This window comes from Aedes albopictus, chromosome 3, assembly GCF_035046485.1.
Source record: "Aedes albopictus strain Foshan chromosome 3, AalbF5, whole genome shotgun sequence".
NCBI classification, from domain to species: domain Eukaryota; kingdom Metazoa; phylum Arthropoda; class Insecta; order Diptera; family Culicidae; genus Aedes; species Aedes albopictus.
The window spans coordinates 373,405,642-373,428,122 of NC_085138.1; the positions used below are offsets into that span (position 1 = coordinate 373,405,642).

General features: G+C 44.0%; 2 protein-coding genes across 5 annotated transcripts in view; both read right to left on the reverse strand.

The window, feature by feature from the left end:
• Positions 1-22,481, reverse strand: part of LOC109397131 (NADH dehydrogenase [ubiquinone] 1 alpha subcomplex subunit 9, mitochondrial) — a 440,561-nt gene that overhangs the window by 62,671 nt on the left and 355,409 nt on the right. The gene's annotated exons all lie outside the window — the stretch shown is intronic.
• Positions 1-22,481, reverse strand: part of LOC109409838 (uncharacterized) — a 110,798-nt gene that overhangs the window by 35,725 nt on the left and 52,592 nt on the right. Inside the window, exon 1 of one of the 4 annotated variants that reach the window (XM_019683320.3) lies at positions 11,338-11,969. The exons of the other annotated variants lie outside the window; for them this stretch is intronic. The gene's annotated coding sequence lies outside the window, so the exon portion shown is untranslated. Of the gene's footprint in view, positions 1-11,337; positions 11,970-22,481 lie in introns of those variants that run through there. 4 annotated transcript variants of the gene reach the window in all.

Below are 22,481 nucleotides of genomic sequence, written 5' to 3' on the forward strand. Positions count from 1 at the left end.
CACATTTTCAAAGATTACTGAGAGAATACGTTATTCTGTGATATGTTATTTTATGAGTGTTCAACGTCTCAAACAAAGCCGATTTCAATATCGGTCAAATCCGTTTTAAATGCATATCGTCGACCTGAGCTTATGTTATTTCCTTAAAACAATGATCCAACAAATGCCACGAGCACTCAAATATCAACCTGATTACCTGGTTCTACATCGGGCCAGCTACGATCTATCTCAAGTTGATCCGCTGGCGTAACCATAAACATATTTTCTTAGTTTTACAGTGACTCAATTTCATATTGGTATAGAGATTAAGTTTGAACCTCATTGACCCCATGTAGTTGCTACTCCAGTAATCGCCAGATGACGTTACAAAGCTGTGCGCACTGACAGTTCAGCGAGCTGAACTTAGTTTCTAGCAGGTATTCGACAAAACTGATTTCCGATAGAATTTCGGTACAACAGGTAATAATCGAAATTTCCGTATTACACCCAAAGTTCCATCTTGCTCCCTCCATTAAAGTTAAAAAAAGCAGAGTTAAGAGTTAAGAGGCGTTTACGACGTATTTAAGGGTTAAAAGTTAAAGAGTATTCGAATTCGAACTTTCTGGAGTTTACGTCACCTGATCTACTACCGTTATCAGTGATCTATTGGAGCATTATGAATGAAATTCATGCTAGCATGCACAGCCCTAAGCTACTATGTGCTGTCAAGTTGTGGAGTTCATTTTCTGTTTGGGGACCTCCAAGAACTCTCTTGAATATAGGTGATCGGATCTACCAACGTATTTGGTTATCTCTAAGAGCCTTATGATTAAGGTTCATACTCACACAGCCTAAGGTAGTTATGATCTATCGAGTGATGAGTTCGATGGTACTTTAAAGGTCTCCCTTGAGTAAAGATAATCGAATCGGCGAGAGCTACTACATAGTTGTATCTATTTGGATTATGAATAAGGTTGATACTCACGCAGCCTCTATGGCATCTATGTTCTATCAAGTGTTAAGCTCTGTGATTGTATAGGAGTATCCGAGAACTCCCTGGGGTACAGGTCATCGGATTACAAGCGTAATCAGTGGGGCAGCAGGGACTAAAGTCCTGGGGCCTGACGCACCCCCCCGCTTGCGAGTCAGCCGCGTAGTCGCCGGCTAAGAATAGGACTACTAACCCCAATTCAAGGTGTCAAGCGACCCGTGCTGAGGAATGAGTGATCGAGGGGGTGAAAAAGATGCTCGATCTTTAACGGAGCCTGTGGGGTACCTGGGCACCCCCCACAGTAAGCTGTCCCTTACCGCGTTAATGCAGGGCTCTGGCGTGGTGGACATTCTTTCCCGTGCTACTCGTGGGATTTAATCATGAAGTCAAATAAAAATCAGAATCTAGGTGGAAATAGTGGTGGGATCAACCCCTTCGCAAGAAGCGGGTTGATGAGATCTCCGACAAGGAGAAGTGAGGAGATAGGCGCTGGGAGTTGCGTACGCAGCTCAAGCGTGGGTGCTCCAGTCCACTTCCCGGCAAGCCAGCCGGTGGAGGTTATGGACGGAGCGTGGTTGTTGAGGGCCGTCAACCGAGGATCCAAAGGACGGTCCGCAATAGAGGTGGCTGAGCAGCAGCTTGGCAAAATCATCGACTTTGCGTCCACTAAGTCGAACATAAGCAAGGACCTGAAAACGGCCTTGCCTCGACTTAGGGCGTCGATCGACGATGTCAAGCAGGAGCACGCGGCACTCGCGTTGCTGACTGCTGCAGCAGCGGAGCCTGCAAATGAGAAAGTGCCGAAGTTTACCCAAACGGAGGCCTTCTCCTTCGCAGGAAGTCCGAATAAGGCGGAAGCGACTGCTCGCGACAAACGGGGCAAGCAATCGCAGAAGCGGGCGAGGCAACCGTCAGGCGAGGAGCTGTCTGGCGGTGCCCGCAAGGCCAGGCGAATCATTACCCCGAAAGTCGGTAATAATGCCGGAAGGTCGGACCCCAGCCAGGGTTCCCGGAAAGCTGGGAAGGGTGGGCCTGAAAAGGCCGGCCCGTCCCGGAACGATGGGAACAAGGGGTTGCGACCGCTAGTGGGCCCTCAACAGCCACAGAGTAGGGCGATCCAAGGGGAGGACCCCCCTTGGACGAAGGTAGAGCGGAAGAGGAAGAAGAAGGCGAATCCGCAGGTAGTAGAGCAGGACGCCAAGCCAAGGCGTAGGAGGGCAGGTGCCAAGCGCGAGAAAGGCGACGCTATCGTCATCAAGACGGAACAGTCCAAGTACTCGGACGTCTTGAAGATGATGCGAAGCGAAGCCAAGCTTGAGGGTCTTGGAGCCGACGTACGCAGTATTAGACGTACTCGTACGGGCGAGATGATCCTGGAGCTGAAGCGCCAGAAGGAGCACAAGGGCGCCGCCTATAAGAGGCTGGCAGAAGAGGTCCTTGGTGAGGGTGTGCAGGTGAGGGCTCTGACACATGAGGCGACTCTGAAGGTCAAGGACATCGATGAGATCACCGAAGTGGAAGAGCTCGTCACGGCACTGTGGCAACAGTGCGATGTGCAGGTGGCCGCCGCAGCCGTTAAGCTACGGAAAGGGCCAGCAGGGACACAGATAGCTTTGGTTCAGCTACCTGTGGCGGACGTCAAAAAGTCCGTTAAAGTAGGGAGCATAAAGGTGGGTTGGTGTGTATGTCACCTGACATTCCACGAGCCACCAGAGGTTTGCTTCAGGTGTCTGGAACCAGGACACAAGTCGTGGGACTGCAAAGGCCCCGACAGGCGCAAACTGTGCAGGCGATGCGGCGCTGAAGGTCATAAGGCCCAAAGCTGCACGAGTCCGCCCATCTGCATGATCTGTACCGGGAAATCCTCGAACAACAGACATCCGATGGGTGGCCCAAGGTGCCCGGCCTTCAAGAAAGCCGCAGTGAACAACAAATCACAGTGCAGGTAACGCAGCTAAACCTGAACCACTGTGATGCGGCTCAGCAACTGCTTTGTCAGGCAGTTTCTGAGTGGAAGACGGATATCGCCATCATATCGGACCCATACCGAGTACCCGCCGGCAACGGCAACTGGGTCGCGGATGGGACCAGAAAAATGGCGGCGATATGGACGACGGGTAAATACCCCGTTCAGGATTTGGTGTCTACTACCTATGAGGGCTTCGTGGTCGCCAAAGTAAACGGGGTCTTCTTCTGTAGCTGTTATGCGCCTCCGCGGTGGCCGATCGAGCAGTTCACGCAAATGCTGGACCGCTTAACGACCGTGCTAACAGGGCGAAGGCCGGTGGTAATAGCGGGCGACTTTAATGCCTGGGCCGTGGAATGGGGAAGCCGTTTCACGAACCAGCGGGGTCAGATCCTGTTAGAAACACTGGCCATCTTAGATGTCGACTTGGCCAATGTCGGTACCAAGAGTACCTTTAGTCGAAACGGAGCGGAGTCAATTATTGACGTGACCTTTTGTAGTCCTGGCCTAACAAGTAGTTCGAACTGGAGAGTAGATGATGGCTACACTCACAGCGACCACCTGGCGGTTCGCTACAGTATAGACTACAATAACAGCAGACAGCGGATAGAAGAAGAGGCGGCTAGGCCAAGGCCAAGCCCTCGCAGGTGGAAGACATCATACTTCGACGAAGGGGTATTTAGGGAGGCGCTCCGCCGTGAGCGAAACTTAATCGGTTTAGACGGCGACGAGCTGGTAGCGGTGCTCTCACGTGCGTGTGATGCGACCATGCCTAGGCGAGTCCACCCTAGAAATGGGAGGCCACCGGCTTACTGGTGGACCGACGCGATTGCGGACCTGCGCCGCGCCTGCCTACGGGCTAGGCGGCGGATGCAGCGAGCACGATCAGAGGAAGAGCGAAACGAACGGCGGGTGGTGTTCGCCGCTGCAAAAGCCGCGCTTAAGACCGAGATAAGAGCAAGCAAAAAGGCCTGCTTTGAGGGTCTCTGTCAGAGTGCCAATACGAACCCGTGGGGTGACGCCTACAGGATCGTTATGGCCAAGACGAGAGGTGTGATGGCTCCTACAGAGCAATCTCCAGAGATGTTGGAGGGGATCATTGGAGGACTTTTTCCGCGTCATGATCCTAGTCCTTGGCCTCCTTTCGTAGGACAGCCGGGGGCTGGGGCTGGCGATGAGGAGAGGGTCACCGATGTGGAACTTGCGGGGATAGCTAAATCCCTTAGCGTAGGTAAGGCCCCAGGTCCGGACGGAGTTCCGAACCTAGCCTTAAAAGTAGCTATTGCAGAGGCTCCCGAGATGTTCAGGTCTGCTATGTAGAAATGTCTGGACGAGGGAGTTTTCCCAGAAGCTTGGAAGAGGCAGAGCCTGGTACTATTGCCAAAGGCGGGGAAACCACCCGGAGACCCGTCGGCATATAGACCAATATGCTTGATTGACACGGCGGGGAAGGTGCTCGAAAAGATCATCCTCAATAGAATGTTGCGGTTCACCGAGGGCGAAAATGGTCTTTCGAGTAACCAGTACGGCTTCCGGAAGGGGAGGTCCACCGTAGACGCTATCTTGTCGGTTACAAAAACCGCCGAGAAAGCACTCGAGCCTAAGAGGAGGGGAATTCGCTTTTGCGCGGTAGTGACTCTGGATGTAAGGAATGCGTTTAATAGCGCCAGCTGGTCTGCTATTGCCGATGCGCTCTTGCGTCTGGGCCTGGGCGTCTGGGGATACCGGAGTACCTGTACAAGATTCTCGGAAGTTACTTTCAGAATCGTGTACTAGTCTACGACACGGAGGTGGGTCGGAAGTGCTTTCACATAACCTCAGGAGTCCCGCAAGGTTCCATCCTGGGTCCGGTGTTATGGAATGTCATGTACGACGAGGTGTTGAGATTAGAGTATCCAGTGGGAGTGGTGATTGTCGGATTTGCCGACGACATTACGCTCGAAGTCTACGGTGAAACGATCGAGGAGGTAAAGTTGACTACCAACCACTCGATCAAGGTTGTGGAGGCGTGGATGCGGTCCAGGAAACTGGAGCTGGCTCACCACAAGACAGAGGTGACGGTTGTTAACAACCTGAAGTCGGAGCAGCAGACGGAGATCAGTGTAGGAGACTGTACTATCCTGTCAAAGCGCTCCGTCAAACACTTGGGCGTGATGATCGACGATAAGCTTACCTTCGGTAGCCACGTCGATTATGCCTGTAAAAGAGCCTCCACAGCTATTGCGGCACTGTCCCGGATGATGTCCAATAGCTCTGCGGTGTACGCCAGTAAGCGCAAGCTTCTGGCTAGTGTTGCTACATCCATACTTAGGTATGGCGGCCCGGCGTGGGGCACCGCGCTAAGTACTAAATGCTACCGACGGAAGCTGGAAAGTACTTACAGGCTTATGTGCCTGAGGGTTGCGAGCGCGTACCGTACCGTGTCACACGACGCTCTCTGCGTCATTACTGGTATGGTGCCTATCAGCATTCTTATCAGTGAGGACATGGAGTGCTTCGAAATGCGCGGCACAAGAGGCATACGCAGGACTGTCAGGATGGCCTCTATGGTCAAATGGCAGCGCGCGTGGGACAGTTCCACCAAAGGAAGGTGGACCTATAGGTTGATACCGAGGGTAGATAGTTGGATTAATAGGCGCCATGGGGAAGTCACATTCCACCTGACACAGGTCCTTACAGGTCATGGTTGCTTCCGACAGTATCTACACCGTTTCGGGCATGCGGATTCTCCCGAATGCCCAGTGTGCAATGGTTTAGAGGAAACGGCGGAACACGTTTTGTTCGTGTGCCCGCGTTTTCGCACAATGCGTGACCGCATGCTTGCCACATGCGGGGAGGACACAACTCCGGACAACTTGGTCCAGAGGATGTGTAGGGATGAGTTTGGCTGGAACGCCGTTTCAACGGCTATTACCCACATCGTCTGGGAGCTACAGAGGAGGTGGCGCGTGGACTCGGAGAATGGCTAGTCCAGATGCAGTACAAGAGGTGGTCCAGGGGTTCGGAGTCGGCTTCGTAGGTCATACCGGTGCCCTGCGGTCGAGATCGACCCTTACAACGATTAAGTGGCCGCGGAGAGGAAGTCTCGGTAGTGGTGCTGTCGTGGCGTCGGTCTACTGGGTTGGACCCGAGCCCGCGGTTGGAAAGGGGTCCCCGGCAAGGGTCGGGGTAGGTGAGATCCTGCTGTCTGCAACCTACGGGTGCATCTGATAGGGCCTGAAGGGTAGTGATACCCTTCCTTACGGGCAGGTCAGATCGGGTTGCACGTGGGCATCAGTTCTTGATGTTCGCTCAGCAGTAGGGCGCGGGCGGGGTTGACCCTGCCCGCCTTCCGAGGACAAAGGGAGTGGCGAGGACCACTCGGGAAACTGGCTAAGCGCCAGTATGCTACCGTGATGGACTCTCCAAAGCGAGTCATCGATGTTCGTTGCTGCAGGCTACGCAGCTAACCTTGTGGGTGCGATGTGCACTAGCCCCTCTCTGAAGCAATACCTTCTTGGTGGTTCCGGAGAGACGTAGGGGTTGGCGACCATAGGAATGGTTTAGTGGGTACGAGGAGAGAGTAGTCCTGGATTTTACTTTTGTTGTAGAAGACGGCCTGTCAGACCTACACTACCCTAACCTTCTGTTAGGGTGTCTGTTGAGCAGATTATCCCCCTATGGTTTAGAAGGAAAAAAAAGCGTAATCAGTGATCAATTGGAGCATTATGCTTGAAATTCATGCTTACGTAACCTCATGCAACTATGTGCTGTGAAGCTTATAGCCTGTTTGCTATAAACAATACTCTATAGAGTATAGATTATCGTATAGTGTGCTGTCTCAAAGAGATTTATGATAAGACCCATGGTCTATCAAGTCATGGGTTCTATGATTGTATAGGAGTGTCCGAGAACTCCCTGACGTTTAGGCCATCTGATCTACAAGCGTAATCTATTGGAATATTATGAATGAAATTTATGCTTGCATAGCCTCTTGAAACCATGTGCTGTCAAGTGGAGAGCTTATTATACATTTGAGGATCTCCAAGAAACCTGAAAAGCATTGAAAAGCCTCTGAAACCTCCATGAAACCTTCGTTCAATTCTCCTGCGATACTCTGCAGCCCCGTCAAACCCTCCCCCTGAAACCTACTAAAACGCCCTGAAGGGCCCTGAAAAGCATTGGAAGTCCTTGAAGTGCATTGAAACGCCTCTAAACCCCAAATGGAATCTCCGTAAATTCATCTGAAAACCTCTGATGCCCCCTAAAGCCACTCTGAAACCTCCTGAAACGCATTGAAACGCATCGAAATGCCCCATGAAACCTTTGTGAAACTCACCTAAAAGCCTTTCTGATACGCCTTGAAACACCTCTGAAACCCCATGAAATCTGTGAAAATCACCTGTTAACCTCAAAAGCTTCCTGAAACCCCCCTAAAATCTCTCTGAAACCTCGTGAAACACCCTAAAATGCCTTGAAACGCTTTGAAACGCCTCTAAAACCCCCGTGTAACCTACGTGAAACTAGCCTGAATCTCCGAAGCACATTGAAACGCTTTAAAACGTCTCTGTGATCCCTCTGAAATCACCTGAGAGCCCACGAAGCCCCCTAAATCGCTTCTAAAACCACCTGAAATACCTTGAAACGCTGTAAACCGTCTTGAAACGCCTCTGAAACACCCGTGAAGTTCATCTGAGACTCTGAGAGCCTATAAAGCCCCCTAAATGCTCCCTGAAACCTCCCAAAGCGCCCTTAGTCACCTAGAAACGCCTCTGACCCCCCCTTCTTAAAATTCCCTTGAAATCCCTCTGACCCTCCCCCTTTACATCTGCCAGCCGAAAAAAAGACGAAAAAACCCGATGATATCCACAAAAGCTTTGCCGTCTTTTCAGTAGATATACCGACTTTTTGTGAGATATTTTTACTTTTTGGGTTGTGTAAACGTGTATTGTCTTTCCTGGCCGTTCGTTCCTTGTTAAAAGCTTGCTGGGAACTAACAGACATTTTCAGTGTTACTGTGTTGGTAACCTCTAGTTTAAGGTGAATACAAAAGGAATGTACCCCGAACACCCGTGGCACCGGTCTGGGTACGTGCCTCTGGAGCCGACCTACTGATACCGGTCGGGCTGCGAGGAACCTTAGGAAAGATCGGGTAACCAACCCCGGTGATGACTGATCGTAGGCTGATAGGGAACGGGAAGTTTGCTTCTGCAAACCTGAGCGTCTGTTCTCCAGGAGGAGCTGCCCACAACAGCGTGCGTCTGTTTCCCATTTTGGGGTGGTTGATAGACGTCCGAGAGTCTGGGAAGTATTCTATGGACTATGGTTTTCTGGAAATTAAGAGATTGGTATTCGGCACTGCGGGCCAGCCGGTCCAGTTCATTCGAATCTCGCCGGGGACTTCGAGAAGGTGATGAACTCTCATGCCTGCTGGTCAATATCGCCTTGAAAGGTATTCAAGTACTCATAACTGTACACCTGCCTGAAACGTGAAGCAGCAAGGGTCGGACTGGTGGTGAACGCGTCAAAAATGAGGTACGTGCTGGCTGGAGGAACCGCGAACAACAGGGCAAGCCTGGGCAGCAGTGTTATGGTGGACAGGGATACCTTAGAAGTGGTGGAAGTCTTCGTTTACTGTGGAATAACGGCAGATATTTGAAATTGGTTGAACAAAACGCAGGATATTTGAATTTTAGTAAATTCCATATTTTTAAAAGTTGTAAAACTCGATATTGAGCCAAAACTCAAAAACTGCTCTACTTAAAAAAATTTTAAGCACGGTTTCGAAATCAGTGCTAAATTGTGCTTCAAAAATGTTGGTCGTTGACAGAAGTTCATGGCTTTCGTTTTATTTTGTAAACTAGTGTAATCAGCTTCGTACCTTTAAATTCCGCCCTATGTTGCTTATCCTTTGACAGATACGCGTATTTCGACTACCACTTGTAATCTTCCTCAGTGTCAGTTATCCACTCCATTTTAGGCTGTTCCATGAAATTCAGTTTTCTTGCAATAACTTTAAATCCATTTGTTTCTCGTGAAAACTTTGTTCCGAGCACTTTTAAAACTATCAATGAGGCATATTTTTTCCAAAGAACTCAGACGAGTTAACTTTGCTTGAATTGTTTGGTTTTCCATATGATAATCCGTTTTTATTCAATATAATTTTATGCGTCGATTTTTTCGCTATACTTTGTTCTGAACACTTTTAGAGCATCCAAAAGCTCACAACTTTGTCGAAGACGCAAAGTTTCAATCTCATCAACTTTCAGAGTTACAACTGCTTTTCCAAACCTCAGTGTCAGTTATCCACTAACTGACAGTTATCCACTGGATAACTGACACTGACGAAAATTACAAGTGGTAGTCGAAATACGCGTATCTGTCACAGGATAAGCAATAGGACAGATCGGTGAAGTACTAGATTTGTAGTAATGAGCTCTATTTTAGTATGGTGAGAAGGGCAATTCTCAGTTTCTGCAATAAAATGGTGCAAAAAGCGTGCTGCCTGAACGTTGACCAAGCGTATCCTTTGGAGTTTACCCTTCCACTAACAACACCCAAAATCCCGTGACACCTAGGCCTGAGAGATCGTAGAGTTGTCTACATTTTTCATAGGTGTCCAAAACTAACCATCTTTTCCCATTCCTCAGCAGTCGCAAGGACGTGGCCAGGACAGTGCTCGACCATTGGAGGATTGCGTCAGTCTTGTCTAAGAGTCAGCGATTAGTCCCAAATCTTTGTGATTTGGTTCGGGCGGGAAGGAGGCAACCCTCATAACAGCGGTCTAGGACTGTACCACCTATGAATTTGTGCGACTCGCTTAATGTTAATGATAATGCTAATGCTAAAATGGTGCAAAAAGCGTGGATATTATGATTCCTTGCCTAATTTGATGCTGTTTGAGCAAAACTTTGAGCAACAGTGTTATTGTTTTCTCCATTTCTTGCAACATAAACAACATAGTTATCCATATAAAAAATCATAATACCCACGCTTTTTGCACCATTTCTTTGCAGAAACGGAGAATTGACCTTCTCACCATACAAAAATTCAGCTCATTACTATAAATCTAGTACTACACCGAACATGTCCCATTAGGGTGGAATTTACCTAGGGTATAACTTTTATCACAGACGTTGGATCACTTTGCGGTCTTCGACAATGTTGTTTGGTATGTAGTCACCTACAAAAACAAGGGTTTGAATATTGAATGTTTATAGCGCCACCTAGCGGCAAAATTCGAAAACTTAAGATTTCTACATACATTTGGTTAAGATTTCCCAAACAAACTTCAAGCTCGTTGAGCGCCCCCTTAGGCTTTATCAATTTTGCTCAAATTTTTAACGTAGCTTGTGGGAGCTTTCAGGAGGTAAGACTTGTCATTTTTCAAAAATTTTGTTGTTCATATAAGTTTGGGCTACCTTACTCTGGACCCATTGTGCAATGATGATTACTGATTAAAGGGTCGTTGAAACAAAACAAACAAAGAAGTTTTATTATTTCTTTCTAGTGATACATTAAAAATCTCAGAAAAGCTTTCAATGATATTCGTAAGAAACAAATATTCTAATCGATTAGTGTAATATTAGTAACAATATCATGAAATGAGCTCACCACGTTTCATTTCAATTAATTTTCCAAATGGATGAAGGCACTTCTAGTTTGTTCAGAAGATTTTAAGGGGTTCATACGTGGCCGCCATTATGGCCATAATCTCGAATATCGCACCCTATTTGGTAATCTGAATCTTTTTGCAAAGTCAAAATAAACAAGTACAATGTAGTTAAAAAAATGGATTCCATGGTATTCCACCTTAACTGGACTTGTAGTAATTTATCTGATATTGCAATATATAAATGGTAAAACTTAAAACGAATCTTCACCACGTTTTTATAGATCCCATCAGTTCACGCCTCTGTTTTATCCACTGACCCATTAAAGTATATTCCAAGAATTATTATTCGTAATTAGTATGCAGAAATGGCGACCTCCAACAAAGTCTTCTTTTTTTAAGTCTGGTTTTATACGTCGGCAGTCTGTCTTCCTTCCTTCATCATTCCACAGACCACAGAGATGGTCATCAGAAGAGATTAACTCGAAAAGCTGATTGAGTTTTGGGATGGTTTCCTACACATCCAGCACACGGTTCAAAAGCTTTTGTCAATCATTAACGCAAATTTATGTAAATTTTTCGACACATCATTAATTATTTCGATTCCGTTAAACAGTGGTCGGCTTTTAATGCTTCGCCATAATTGTCGGCCCCATCATCCATCGCGGATTAATTTGAAAAATGGAAAATTCAGCTTCCTTCATCTTGGTTAGTATGCACAGCGTCAAAGATCCTAACAGCATATTGCTCGCACTCTTTCTATCGTTCACCAAGTAGATTCCACATTTCTTTCCTAGCTATCACACTCACATCTTTCTCCGGTGGGTGGCTTCATCCCTCGCTGTAAAAAAAAAAAACGCCAAAGCACGCCGTGCCAAATTTTCGCACCTTTTTCGCGTCACTTTTTTACTAACTTCCGCAAATACCCGGCGCGATTTATAATTATCACATACAATTCACAACTCCGCAACACGATTGCTAAGATCAAAGCCTACCGAGATGTACGTCCACGTTCTAAATCGACTTAAAGACGACCGGTGTTCAAGCCAGACGCGGCCTGCTGCTGCTGCTGCCCAGAAAGTAATTTAGCCTTTGACAGAAGTAATTAAAATACCTTCAAAATGTATGCAAAAAAAGAAAAAAAAATCGCGAACCCGATTCGGGCTAAAGACACGCGTTTGCGCAGTAAAAAGACGCGACGACAACGACGTTCGTTCGCTGGAATGATTCTCTGTCTTTCCGGTGATTTTGCATATACACTTCGAAATTTGCACACTAACGACCGACAGGACGATGACGTTCTAGGCGGCTAGGGTTACCATCGTTTGATGTGGTTGAAGCAATGGGATTTGAGCCACCTGAGGTTATAGGTGAGCTCGTTCCATACTACTTTTGTACTACTGTTGTGTTTTTTAAATTTTTAGTATTTTATTATTTATTTTAGTAAAACAATTAGGGTTTATATAAAACAACTGGCTCTAATACGCTATAACAACATGCCTACGACATCCGTGAAAATGCAATGTTTTTTTTAAACTGTTTCCGTGACTCCCAGTTCACGTATGGTTACCGTACCCTAGTTACCGTCGTCCCATCCGTGGAAACGAAAGAGCAAGCCGAGAATATCCTTAACGCGCCGAAGGGTGTGAAGAATCGAGTAACGTTTCTTTTTTTTTAAGTTTTCAGTGAAATTTCTGCGCGTGTCTGAGTGCCCCCTTCACTCCGGACCTAATGGCTAGCTCCCGGCAAACGGATTTTATTACAATTTTCATTTCGCATTTTTTAGGGAAAAAATGTACATATATTTGCACCCGCACGAGCGCGAACGCTCCGCGAGGTTGCAGGCAGAGTGGTAAAGATTTGTCACCCCTTCTCTGCTGTTTCGGCCAATTTTTCAGTTGGGGTGAGTTTTTTTTTCAAGCCGGATTCTTCACGAGGATAAGGAACGGAAGCTTGGTCGAAGTCAACCGGCGAAACGAGAGTAAGGTGCTCTCGAAATTGTCCTTTTACCTCTTTGTGGTGTAAACGACGCCGTTGGTCGCTGTGAATATTGTCACCCCCGATGAATATTTCTTCGTGATGTCACACATGTGAGACGGCATGTGTGTATCTGAAGGGATATTCATGAAGAACATATTGGAAAGTCTTGAAACTGTTAACGTAAAATCAAATGTTTTTTGTAATTTGACAAAGATTTTTGCTCTTTTTACTAGTATGGTCTTAAAGAGATTTTTATCCAGGGCTCTTGTGTAGTTTTTTTTTTCAATAAAAGTGTACTTCTAACATTACATTATTTTTTGAGAGTTGTATCCGAATCTCTTTCGGATAACATTCTAATGTGTTTGGAGTTTGGATGCTTTTTTTGAAATTTACGTGTTTTGCTGGAAATTTACATGTTCAAGAGCTGTTTGCAGATCAGAAGGAATTTCTCAGCCTATTTTGATGCATGGGAAATTCCTTGCCTGAATCCATCAAGAAATCGTTTTTTCTTCAATCGCAGTACGTAGTAGCGAAGGAATGACAGCTCAAATGGCAGTCACCGTAGAAAGTTTCTGCCAAGAATCGCTCAAGAAGTTTCTTATGCGATAACTTTTGAACACGTAACTGAACTTAAGTTTAGAATATCCTATAAAGTTTCAGTTTCTGAGAAATATGTTTTGAGAATTTTCTGTGAGAATCTGTGAAATTGATAAAAGTACCTTCTCTCACAGGTTTTATGAGGAATCGCAGAAAATCTTCTACTTATCGATTCGGGACTTCTGCCAAGTTTTCTTCAATGAAAATCGCTAAAATTTACGCCAACCAGAATTCATCCACACCAGGAACAATCTAAGGGGTCCCAATGTACACGGTTTCCGGCATCTGTACATACGATTCAGCTTTGGGCGACCTCTATATTGAAGTAGCTGATTTCTAAAACCCATCTTTTTGCGTCAATTGTATCTTTTTAAGGATAATTCGTCCATTATGGTCCTCAACAACCTCCAAATAGGGCTGGTCAGGGGGAGGACATACCCTGGACCAAAGTAGAGCGGAAGAATAAAGGAGCGTAGGGACAACAGGCCTATTAGCATAGGGACACCAGGAGGGCAGGTGCCAAACGCGAGAAGGGTGACGCGCTCGTCACCATTACTGAATAGTCCAAGTATTCGGAAGTCTTGAAGGCGATAAGGAGCGACGTCAAGCTTGTGGATCTGGGAGCCAATGTACTCGTGCAAGTGAAATGATTCTCGATCTCAAGCCTAATAAGGAATGCAAGGACATCGTCTACAAATGTCTGGCCGAAGAGATCCTTGGTGATGGCATTGAGACCAGGGCTCTTACAGCGGTGGCGATTCTTATGGTTAAAAACCTAGTCAAGATCACTAACTCGGAAGAGCTCGTCATGTCACTGCAGCAACAGTACGAGGTACAGATGGCCACCGCAGCCTATAGGCTACGGAAGGGTCCGGTAGGGACACAAGTGACCTTGGTACAGATACCTGTGTCAGACGCTAAGGGGCTGTCCATAAATCACGTAGACCAGATTTTTGCCATCTCAGACCCCCCACCACCCTCGTGGACTTTCGTCCATACAAAAAGTTTAAAATTTGTATGGAGCGTAGACTTTGGTCAGCGTAAACTTCGTAGTCGCCTTAGCATAGCACTAGTTGGGCGGTTATTGTCGATGCGCCTCTGCGTCTGGAAATACCCGGGTACCTGTACAATATTCTCTGAAGTTACTTCCTGAATCAAGTACTAGTTTACGTCGGAACTCGGAAGTGCTTTCACATAACCTCAGGAGTCCCGCAAAGTTCCATCCTGAGTCCGGTGTTATGGAGTGGCATTTGTCGGCTCAGCTAACGACATTACGCTTGATGTCTACGGTGAATCGATCTAAGAAGTGGAATTGACTGCTGCCCACTCGATCATAGTTGTGGAGGCGTGGACTGATTCAGGTCCTTTCAAGCCATGATTGCTTCCGGCAGTATCTACATCGTTTCGGTCATTCCGGGTAGAAGAAAATAACTAACGAAGATCAAATTTTGCCATTAAAATGAATAGCTGAATGGCAAAATTTGTTATTGGTTTGTTGGGAATAAGAGCTAAAAGAACAAAAATAATAATTGGCTTTGTACCGGAAAATAACTCAATAATAACTAATTTTGTCCTTATAAGAACAAACCAAGGGTAAAATATTTCAAAATAAAGAATAACTGAATAAGTTAATATCGAGTTATTGAGAACAAAATAAGAACACAATTATTTCAAATAAGATCATCATAATTGTAAATTTTGTTCTAAAGATTGGAAAAAAAACTGTATTGTTAGTTCTGAAATGTTTTGTCTTTGGTTTGATCTTATTATAACAAAATAAGTTATTACTTATTCTAGAACAAAGTGAGTTATTTTTTGTTCTTTTAACTCTTATTCCTAACAAACCAATAACAAATAAAATAAATACTAAATAACTCATCAATAACAAAACAAGTTACCATTGAAAAATATGCAATTAGGATGTTATTTACTAAGGATTCTTAGAATAACTTATTTTGCTATGATTGCATATTTTGTTATTATTCAGTTCTTTATTGTTATTCAATAATAACTCAAAAATAACAAATTTTGCAATGATAATATTTTTTGTTCTTAGGGAGCTATTTAGTGTTATCCATAAATAACATAAGAATGATAAAATGTGATATGATGGCAAAATTTGTTTTTTTTTGTCCTTGGTTTGTTCTTTGCCTCTACCCGGGTAGACTTCGATGAGAACTTTTTGGGACATCGAGAGAAGATTTTGACCGAGCCATAAAACATCACCGGAATACCAGCATCTTTTCATTTCGTGTGTTTTCCACAATTTTTTGCAAGTAAGCTCGTCCATATTAGCGGGGAGACACGAATGCCACATAAGTGGTAAAGTGTCTTTAATAAATATTAATAATAATAATAATATTAGCGGGGATAGAACATTCTTCACAAATAGTTCAAAAACCGATGATTCAACTGGTTTCAACGTATTTTTTAGTGTCACCTTCATGCTTCAAAAGCGCTGTTATGTATGCGTTGCTGAGCTAGCGGCTATATATTATACCTGCTGAGCACTACTTCATTTTTACCGACAGTCCAAGCCACGCATATGACATCCCTATTCCCACCCAATAGGATTGTTTGCAGCCAACATCAATTGGATTCCCCCATTGACAATGCATTTGAGTTCCCTAAATATTGGTACAAGATGCGGGAATCGAAAACGTGACGTCATTGCACCCTGGTGGTCTGAGTTCTCTGGATGCAGTCCGGTTAATAGTAAGAAATCAAAGCTTGTTTTTCTCAGAGATGGCGCCACCACAATAAAAGTAATCATTTTTCTTGTATGGACAAATCGCTGGCTTGCACTTGTTCCGCATCACAACGATTTGTACCCTGGGGCAAAAAGTTGCAAATTAGAAACAAAATCATTATATCTATGCGTTTCTTCTGGATTCATTACAGTAACAGAGAATTTATTACGCCACCATACAAATTTCAAGCTGTTTACTTCTTTTTTTCTGACTGGCATGTTCCACCCGTGCTGCGCATGATGTTTCCGAGTGGATAGGTGCAGGCGGCGCCGCTGTATATGTGGAAAACACGTGGAACACGAGCGCCATCTATGATTCCGTAGCGTAAACTTTTCTGCTTGTTTACACTGTTATCATGTTTACCGCATTTATCAGAAAAGCGCCTTTACCGGAACTCTAGCAAAAACGCAGCTGATTGCTTGCCATTAAAGCGTTAAAGTACTCAGTGTACTTCCTGAATGAAGTACTCTACGTTTTGAATGCTTTGTCCAAACTCTTATACACCCGATTCTTTTTTTGTCGTTTTTTTTTTGCTGTATCTTAGTCAATTTTGAACCAATAGTAAGAAATCAAAGCTTATTTTTCTCAGAGATGGCGCCACCACATTAAAAGTAAAATCATTTTTCTTGTATGAACAAATCACTGGCTTCCACTTGTTCCGCATCGCAGCGATCTGTGCCTTGGGGCAAAAAGTTGCAAATTAGAAACAAAATCATTATCCCTACGCGTTTCTTCTGGATTCATTGCAGTAACAGAGAATTGATTACATCATCATACAAATTTCAAGTTGTTTACTTCTTTTTTCCTGACTGGCATTTTCCACCCGTGTTGCGCATGATGTTTCGAGTGGATAGGTGCCAGGCGGCGCCGCTGTATATGTGAAAAACACGTGGAACACTAGCGCCATCTAGGAATCCGTAGCGGAACTATCGCTCATGATTTACACTGTTATCACGTTTACCGCATTTATCAGAAAAGCGCCTCTATCGGTACTTTAGCAAAAAGGCAGCTGCTTGCTTACTATTGACTTGGCTTTTCGTACACAAGTAGTACTAATGGTACCTACATGTGTACAAAATTCAATGAGAATTGACACGGACACGTTTAGTACTTCCAGTGGGCTATTCGCTCTTTGAAGGAAGCACGACATTATGCCGTTTTTCTTTTTTAACCTGGGTTGGAACTGGATTGGCGGAAAATGTGTAAACAAACAACGTCAAACAAACTTTAGTACAAGCGAAACCGAAGTCGGGTTGGGGTTCAAACTGTGATCTCATCCAGTTCCAACCCAGGTTGGAACTGGATCAAAAAGAAAAACGGCATTAGACAACGGACTAGCATGCAACGCCCAGTGGCACAGCCGAAAACTTTTCCTGACAGCTGCGGCGGGAATCGAACCCGTGCTTATTTATTGTCGCCCCAAAGTTAGATCCCATCACAAAAGCGTGTAGACAGGTAAATGTTTGTTTTTTTAGCACTTTTGACATATGTATTCTCTTATTGAGTAGTTCAATAATCATCAACTGATAAGAAGATAGAGTTAATCGCAAAAAAAACCAAATTTCAGCTATCCGCTGGCAGAACAGTCACTGGTCCGTCTTACCCCCACTCCCCCTACTCAGCATTAGCGTGGCGCGCGAGTGCCAGAGGTTTTTAGGAACTCATCCAGAGATTCGACCCTAAAATGCTACGTCGCTTATGAGTGGTCCCTAAGAGGCAGCGCTTGAAAATTGAAGCGTTTTACCGCAGACGAATCAAAATTTGCTCTTCTTTGACTGGCGCTTTTCAACCCAAAGCGGTAGCAATATGCCTTCATTGGCTAACATGCTTCAGAAGCAAGTGGGAGCGGGAGCAATAAAAAATATGAGTGAGAGTGAGGGACGACGATTCAGCGCCGTGCGGCTCTCTGAATCTCTCTCTTCGCCGGTGTATACGACAATGAATATACTTGATTTTTATCTCGTTATTGCAGTGCAAATGACATAAACTCGAATTAAATCGATTATAATAGTCACGTCCATCATTCTCTTATGGACAAATTGATTGTTTTTACAAATTTTGAGCAAAACATAAACCCACTGAATCATTTACGCATCTTCAGCCTCACCACAGCAAGTGAGAAATAATCGTTACCAGTCGATATGCTTCACCAGCCAACCGACCGATGAGGAATAGTGGTCGCGATTGGTTCGGTTTCTCTTTGCTCCCTGTGCGTGTTCGTTCGTAGGGGTGGTTGGCGCTGATGACTGATCGTACCATTCATATTCACTGAATTTCAAGCACTGCTAAGAGGTATTTACGATACCAGTTTTTTGTCCTAAAAATCAGTTCCATTGCTTAGAGGATATGATTAGTACAAGAGGAAACCTTTGTTATTCATTTACTCCTGTCTGAAACTTTTTTTCGAATTTTCCTGCTTTTGTTCCAAAATGACGTTTGAGCACATGCAGGTACTCGCGTTGTGTTGTTTCCTCGTTTCGTGTTCAAATTCAACTAAATATGTATACAGGTACTCTTCGATATAACGTACCCTCGATATAACGTACAGCATTGAAAAATTTCATTTTTTCTAGTAATAACTCCCAGATAAACCAAGAAATCACTAAAATCAATGTTTTGTTGCAGCATTAGCCTTTTTACCCAGAATTAGCGCAAATTGGGGAAAATTTTTGTGTGCGTTATATCGAAGCATGAAAAACGAAATGACTTTTTCGTGAATACTCATGTTTTTCATTATTAGCTTTTTTTTGAATTTCACCGAAATCATGATTTGAGGTTAATTTCACGTCGAATCCATCAAGATCATCATTTGAGGTTAATTTCACGTCGAATTCATCAAGACTAACATGAAAAATATAAAAATTTTCTCTGCTTCGATATGACGTACACTTAGATATAACGTACAAAGAGAATTTTTTTGTACGTTATATCGAAGAGTACCTGTATCTCATATCTAACGACGCCAAGATAAGATTTTTATGTCTGCTTAATCCTCGCCGGAACATTCATATGTATGCAAATTAGTAAGGCTAAGGCTAGTAAAGAATATGCGTTCCTTCCTTTTGCGTATTCTTCTTAATGAGCGACCTTGTCTGCCTGCATATGAAGTAGGGAGAATAAGTTTTGAAGATCAAGAAAAGAAATGATAAAATTCGCGAAATGGAAAATTAGTAAGAAATCATTGAGTTTCCTTTCCTACCTAGGTCCTCTATGCGTGTCTCCTACAGAAGGGTAACGAGTTCAAAGAATCATTCTTATAAGTTGTACCGAAAGGGCATTATGTCACGTTTGAATTTCCACTAGTTGTTCACAGGGCGGTTTATTATGAATCTATAATCCTTTCAGAAAGAACCACAAAAAATGAGTTTCTCCATAGAAATCGCTCAACTTTGCCAAAGTTACTTTGGCTCCTTGCTTGGAACTGCCTCCTTCTTGTTGCTAACATCTCGTGAATTGAGGGCGGGCTCTTCGACCCCATCTATTGGGTATATTTTGTTAACCGAGGGCTTGATTACATGAACTTTCTTCTGGGAGGAGATTCTTTTCCCTTATAGCGGGTTTCGTGCAAGTGTCTCTGCTTGTGGGTCCTCGCTTCCATTTTTGGCCCTTCATACAGGGGAATGACTGAGTGTGGACAGTGGTACAATCTTGATCAAATCGATTTGCAGATTATACCAGTGCTATAGGCAGCTGCCTTGTTACAATAGATGGTAGAATAATCATCATCATCATCATCATCAGAAATCGCTCAACTTTGGCTCCTTAGAATTCTTAAACTTGTTATCAGTGACGTTGAGTTTTGTCTACTCTGGTGAATTGAAAAAAGAAAATATGCAATAGATGGAACTTGTAAATTTAGTCGAAATTAGGTTGTTATGCAACTAGAACCCTACAAATGTCCTTACGGTAGTTTGAACATTGTGTTTTATTTATGTTTTTTTTTGTTTTATCAAAACTTATATCACTTTTAGTTGAATGAATCAAAGTTTTTTCATTGTTTCTCAACTTCCGTTGCGATCACCAAGACAAAAGGACACCACCAGTTGTCAACTGGTCTTGGTGCCGGTCTGAAACTGCTTGGCGAAATCGCGCCTTGTTTTACCTCACACTCGTTAGAAGAAGGAGCACCACACATCCCGAAAGGGATCGAGTGCGCGGATGTAATTGGATTCGTTTTGAATTTTGCTTCGGCTCTGATGGCAAAAAGGGGTGCAAATTTTCTTTTCTACCGAGGGGATTGCTTCTGGATGTGTTTCACCGTTCGTTTCTATTCTTTTTATTATTTCACCGATTGGTTCTCTCTCGGCGGTGCGTTCCTATTTAGAGAAGCTGCCTCTCTAAGACTCATCATCTTTAATTAACTAGGCAACAATCGTCCGCACTCTCACCGTGTGATTCCATCCGCCTAGTCGTGGCGGATGGTCAAAAATGGACGGCTCGTTTGGGTAGGGTTATTGGAGCTAAAACACTCGCGGTCAAAGTTTAGATGATTTTAGTTTTAAAAAGCCTCATAAAACCCAAAATCTATAAAAATCAAACATTATAAACAATACGATTTTTTTTCTATTTTATGTCAAAACTATAATGACCTGCTAGTTCGAATATGTATATCCAAAATATATCTAGTGGGCATCTTACCCACAACTCCCTGAACTCTTCGCAATAGCTGGAATGAACGCAGCCACACGGCAGGCTCGTTCGAATGTTAATTAACTAATTTAAAAATAACCTCATCGCGCGCGTGAGAGCAGAATCCCGGCTGATAACCGCGACTAATCGCCGATTTATTTCGCTGTGCGCTTTCTTCATAGAAAATTTGGTGGAAGATTCAAGTACGATGTACGTACGCACTTCGCCCGTTCATTCATGTTTTCGTGCCACCGTTCGAACCACCATCGCCGTCCGTAATAAGAAATGAGGTATCTTTTTTGTGGTCAGCCCGATTCTCTTTCAGCACCAATTAAAGTTCATAATTGGTCGATGATTTATTTACTGCGCTATCCAACTAGGTACGTGCGAGGAATTCGATTTTGAACACTTCGGTGCAGACAACTTAATCAGCCTTAAATGAGAAATATTTAATTTGGCAAGGGCAAGAAGGAGAAGAAAACAGAGAAGAAGAGATAGGCGCCAAATTAATGAAGATGATTAGAAAGGCAGACCGAAGGCTAACCCATTTGGATAAATTTGTTTGTGCGGTTCTACAATAGAAATGTAGGCAAGGCATGACGTCTAATTTAATGCTTGAGGAAGGTAAGCAGTTATCAATTTGTTTTCCAACGGTTTCTCCAGTTTAACGCTAGGAGTCCCTAGAAATCAAAGAGTCTCGTGCAGATTTGTGAGCGCCGATCAACGACGGACCAGATGTTTACTTTGCGGATGATCCTAGAAAAAATCCGGGAATACAACTTGCGGGCCCACGGCCCCACATGATTAAGAAGAAGCAGCGTACAATTCAATCAAAAGAAATAAACTATAGCGGGTAATGGCATGGTTTTCCGACGAAACTAATTAGGCTGTATTACGGAAAACTAATGAAGCTCTACCCACGCATATTAAAATAGAACATATAGTGGAACCTTACAAATGCGTAATAAACGAGGACATCACATGGGTACAACACAGAACATACATTTCGCCCTGTTACCCTGATGGATATCAATTTCCGATGACAGGTTGACTAAGTTTCATAATTGTTGTTGGTCCATCAGTCAACATTTTGATGTCCCTACTAGGAAACGATGCATTTAATTTATAGTTGATTTTTTCCCGAAATGACCTGATATTAGGTCATCAAAAATAAGATTGTTGAGATCTCATGGTGCCTTTTTACTCCAGAGCACTATAAATGTACATTAAACTTTGGAACATGACATAAAATAGCACATTTAACCCTTAAAGGATGTGGACAATCTTTTTTCATACTTTTACTCATACCTTTTGACCTAGTGGGTGGATTTTCAAAATCAAAACGGTTTTATCACGGGAATTACTGCCCCTATTCGCATAACAGTCCCATGTTTGCTGGGTTTCCTATTCACATGGGACTGTGTATTTCTATGTAAATGTGATATATTTTAGGCGCTGTCCATAAACTACGTAGACTTTTTCTAGGCCATCTCAGACCCCCTGCCCCTCGTAGAGTTCTGTCCTTACAAAATTTTTGACATTTGTATGGAGCGTAGACTTTGACCAGAAACCCTCCCCCCACCACACCCCCCCCCCCTCCCTAACTGTCTACGTAGTTTATGGACAGGTCTTTAATGAAAATTGCCCAAATCTCCTTGTTTGGGTTGTAGCTGTTAGGTAGAAATCATTTATGTCCTTTTACAGCTGTAACATATATCTCCAGGTTATCCAAAACATCCAGAAGTTTTGAACTTAGTCTACTGAAACAAATAATTTTGTTTTCTGCTTTAACTTGAACTTTATTCATTACATTCAAAGATATATTTTAAAACATGAAATGACGGTGGTCATGACCTGGTAATGTTCTAGGCAACATAAAATGCTCCGGAGTTTTGATTGTATGGCCTTTACTTGTAATAGGATACTAATGTATGCATGTCAGAACTAATTTCATTAGATCCATACTTGTAAACTAGAGTATGCGAGATTGACTGCACA